Raw genomic sequence first — 5132 nt, forward strand, 5'->3', positions numbered from 1 at the left:
GCGTTTAGGGTTTCTGAGAATATTCTAATGGAATCTTGGACGGAAATTGCTAAAGATTCATCGTTCTTACGAATTTCCAGACTTATAGTGGTCCGATCCTGGCCAGGTTTCGAGACCGGAGCCAGTATCTATCTCGAAGTTGACGAATTTGTGATCGTTTAGGGTTTCTGAGAAAATTCCCATGGAATTTTGATCGGAAACTGCTAAAGATTCATCGTTCTTAAGAATTTCCAGACTTATAGTGGTCCGATCCTGGACAGGTTTCGATCTCGTAGCCAGTATATATCTCGAAGTTGACGAATTTGTGTGCCTTTAGGGTTTCTGAGAATATTCCCATGGAATCTTAGCCGGAAACTGCTAAAGATTCATCGTTCTTACGAATTTCCAGACTTATAGTGGTCTGATCCTGGCCAGGTTTCGATCTCGGAGCCATTATCTATCTCGAAGTTGACGAATTCGTGTGCGTTTAGGGTTTCTCAGAATATTCCCATGGAATCTTTGCCGGAAACTGCTAAAGATATGTCGTTCTGACGAATTTCCAGACTTATAGTGGTCCGATCCTGGCCAGGTTTCGATCTCAGAGCCAGTATCTATCTCGAAGTTGACGAATTCATGTGCGTTAAGGGTTTCTAAGAATATTCCCATGGAATCTTGTACGGAAACTGCTAAAGATTCATCGTTCTTACGAATTTCCGGACTTATAGTGGTCCGATCCTGGGCAGGTTTCGATCTCTAGGCCAATATCTATCTCGAAGTTGACGAATTCGTGTGCGTTTAGAATTTCTGAGAATATTCCCATGGAATCTTGGCCAAAAATTTCTTAAGATTCATCGTTCTTACGAATTTCCGGACTTATAGTGGTACGATCCTGGCCAGGTTTCGATCTCGGAACTAGTATCTATCTCGAAGTTGAGGAATTTGTGTGCGTTAGGGTTTCTGAGAATATTCCCATGGAATCTTGGCCGGAGACTGCTAAAGATACATCGTTTTGACGAATTTCCAAACTTATAATGGTCCGATCCTGGCCAGATTTCGATCTCGGAGCCAGTATCTATCTCTAAGTTGACGAATTCGTATGCGTTTAGGGTTTCTGAGAATATTCCCATGGAATGTTGGACAGAAACTGCTAAAGATTCATCGTTCTGACGAATTTCCAGACTTATAGTGGTCCGATCCTGGCCAGGTTTCGATCTCGGAGCCAATATCTATCTCGAAGTTGACGAATTTGTGTGCGTTTAGGGTTTCTGAAAATATTCCCATGGAATCTTGCCGGAAACTGCTAAAGATTCATCGTTCTTACGAATTTCCAGACTTACAGCGGTCTGATCCTGGCCAGGTTTCGATCTCGGAGCTAGTATCTATCTCGAAGTTGATGAATTCGTGTGCGTTTAGGGTTTCTGAGAATATTCCCATGGAATCTAGCCCGGAAAATGCTAAAGATTCATCGTTCTTACGAATTTCTAGACTTATAGTTGTCCGATCTTGGCCAGGTTTCGATCTCGGAGCCAGTATCTATCTCGAAGTTGACGAATTCGTGTGCGTTTAGGGTTTCTGAGAATATTCCCATGGAATCTATCCCGGAAACTGCTAAAGATACATCGTTTTGACGAATTTCTAAACTTATAGTGGTCCGAACCTGGCCAGATTTCGATCTCAGAGCCAGTATCTATCTCTAAGTTGACGAATTCGTATGCGTTTACGGTTTCTGAGAATATTCCCATGGAATCTTGGAAAGAAACTGCTAAAGATTCATCGTTCTTACGAATTTCCAGACTTATAGTGGTCCGATCCTGGCCAGGTTTCGATCTCGGAGACAGTATCTATCTCGAAGTTGACGAATTCGTGTGCGTTTAGGGTTTCTAAGAATATTCCCATGGAATCTTGGCCGGAAACTGCTAAAGATTCATCGTTCTTATGAATTTCCAGACTATAGTGGTCCGATCCTGGCCAGGTTTCCATCTCGGAGCCAGTATCTATCTCGAAGTTGACGAATTCGTATGCGTTTAGGGTTTCTAAGAATATTCCCATGGAATCTTTGCCGGAAACTGCTAAAGATTCATCGTTCTTACGAATTTCCAGACTTACAGCGGTCCGATCCTGGCCAGGTTTCGATCTCGGAGCCAGTATCTATCTCGAAATTGACGAATTCGTGTTCGTTTAGGGTTTCTGAAAATATTCCCAAGGAATCTATCCCGGAGACTGCTAAAGATACATCGTTTTGACGAATTTCCAAACTTATAATGGTCCGATCCTGGCCAGATTTCGATCTCGGAGCCAGTATCTATCTCTAAGTTGACGAATTCGTATGCGTTTAGGGTTTCTGAGAATATTCCCATGGAATGTTGGACAGAAATTGCTAAAGATTCATCGTTCTGACGAATTTCCAGACTTATAGTGGTCCGATCCTGGCCAGGTTTCGATCTCGGAGCCAGTATCTATCTCGAAGTTGACGAATTCATGTGCGTTTAGGGTTTCTGAGAATATTCCCATGGAATCTTGGCCAGAAACTGCTAAAGATTCATCGTTCTTACGAATTTCCAGACTTATAAGGGTCCGATCCTGCACAGGTTTCGATCTGGGAGACAATATTTATCTCGAAGTTGACGAATTCATGTGCGATAAGGGTTTCTGAGAATATTCCCATGGAATCTTGGCCGGAAAATGCTAAAGATTCATCGTTCTTACGAATGTCCAGACTTATACTGGTCCGATCCTGGGCAGGTTTCGATCTTGGAGCCAGTATCTTTCTCAAGTTAACGAATTCGTGTGCGTTTAGGGTTTCCGTGAACATTCCATTAGAATCTAACCCGGAAACTGCTAAGGATTCATCGTTCTTACGAATTTCCAGACTTTTAGTGGTCCAATCCTGGACAGGTTTCGATCTCGGAGCCAGTATCTATTTCGATCTTGGCAGGAAAATGCTAAATATTCATCGTTCTTACGAATTTCCAGACTTATAGTGGTCCGATCCTGGCCAGATTTCGATCTCGGAGCCAGTATCTATCTCTAAGTTGACGAATTCGTATGCGTTTAGGGTTTCTGAGAATATTCCCATGGAATCTTGGAAAGAAACTGCTAAAGATTCATCGTTCTTACGAATTTCCAGACTTATAGTGGTTCGATCCTGGCCAGGTTTCGATCTCGGAGACAGTATCTATCTCGAAGTTGACGAATTCGTGTACGTTTAGGGTTTCTAAGAATATTCCCATGGAATCTTGGCCGGAAACTGCTAAAGATTCATCGTTCTTATGAATTTCCAGACTATAGTGGTCCGATCCTGGCCAGGTTTCGATCTCGGAGCCAGTATCTATCTCGAAGTTGACGAATTCGTATGCGTTTAGGGTTTCTAAGAATATTCCCATGGAATCTTTGCCGGAAACTGCTAAAGATTCATCGTTCTGAATAATTTCCAGACTTATAGTTGGCCGATCCTGGCCAGGTTTCGATCTCGGAGCCAGTATCTATCTCGAAGTTGACGAATTCATGTGTGTTTAGGGTTTCTGAGAATATTCCCATGGAATCTTGGCCGGAAACTACTAAAGATTCATCGTTCTTACGAATTTCCAGACTTATAATGGTTCGATCCTGCACAGGTTTCGATCTCGGAGACAGTATCTATCTCGAAGTTGACGAATTCATGTGCGATAAGGGTTTCTGAGAATATTCCCATGGAATCTTGGCCGAAAACTGCTAAAGATTCATCGTTCTTACGAATTTCCAGACTTATAGTGGTCCGATCCTGGGCAGGTTTCGATCTTGGAGCCAGTATCTATTTCGATCTTGGCAGGAAACTACTAAAGATTCATCGTTCTTACGAATTTCCAGACTTATAGTGGTCCGATCCTGGCCAGGTTTCGATCTCGGAGCCAGTATCGGTCTCGAAGTTGACGAATTTGGTAGCGTTTAGGGTTTCTGAGAATATTCTAATGGAATCTTGGACGGAAATTGCTAAAGATTCATCGTTCTTACGAATTTCCAGACTTATAGTGGTCCGATCCTGGCCAGGTTTCGAGACCGGAGCCAGTATCTATCTCGAAGTTGACGAATTTGTGATCGTTTAGGGTTTCTGAGAAAATTCCCATGGAATTTTGATCGGAAACTGCTAAAGATTCATCGTTCTTAAGAATTTCCAGACTTATAGTGGTCCGATCCTGGACATGTTTCGATCTCGTAGCCAGTATATATCTCGAAGTTGACGAATTTGTGTGCCTTTAGGGTTTCTGAGAATATTCCCATGGAATCTTAGCCGGAAACTGCTAAAGATTCATCGTTCTTACGAATTTCCAGACTTATAGTGGTCTGATCCTGGCCAGGTTTCGATCTCGGAGCCATTATCTATCTCGAAGTTGACGAATTCGTGTGCGTTTAGGGTTTCTCAGAATATTCCCATGGAATCTTTGCCGGAAACTGCTAAAGATATGTCGTTCTGACGAATTTCCAGACTTATAGTGGTCCGATCCTGGCCAGGTTTCGATCTCAGAGCCAGTATCTATCTCGAAGTTGACGAATTCATGTGCGTTAAGGGTTTCTAAGAATATTCCCATGGAATCTTGTACGGAAACTGCTAAAGATTCATCGTTCTTACGAATTTCCGGACTTATAGTGGTCCGATCCTGGGCAGGTTTCGATCTCTAGGCCAATATCTATCTCGAAGTTGACGAATTCGTGTGCGTTTAGAATTTCTGAGAATATTCCCATGGAATCTTGGCCAAAAATTTCTTAAGATTCATCGTTCTTACGAATTTCCGGACTTATAGTGGTACGATCCTGGCCAGGTTTCGATCTCGGAACTAGTATCTATCTCGAAGTTGAGGAATTTGTGTGCGTTAGGGTTTCTGAGAATATTCCCATGGAATCTTGGCCGGAAACTGCTAAATATATATCGTTCTTATGAATTTCCAGACTTATAGTGGTCCGATCCTTTCCAGGTTTCGATCTCGGAGCCAGTATTTATCTCGAAGTTGACGAATTCGTGTGCGTTAAGAATTTCTGAGAATATTCCCATGGAATCTTGGCCGGAAATTGCTAAAGATTCATCTTTCTTACGAATTTCCAGACTTATAGTGGTCCGATCCTGGCCAGGTTTCGATCTCGGAGCCAATATCTATCTCGAAGTTGACGAATTTGTGTGC

The sequence above is a fragment of the Papaver somniferum genome, unplaced genomic scaffold (assembly GCF_003573695.1).
Source record: "Papaver somniferum cultivar HN1 unplaced genomic scaffold, ASM357369v1 unplaced-scaffold_118, whole genome shotgun sequence".
Lineage (NCBI taxonomy): Eukaryota > Viridiplantae > Streptophyta > Magnoliopsida > Ranunculales > Papaveraceae > Papaver > Papaver somniferum.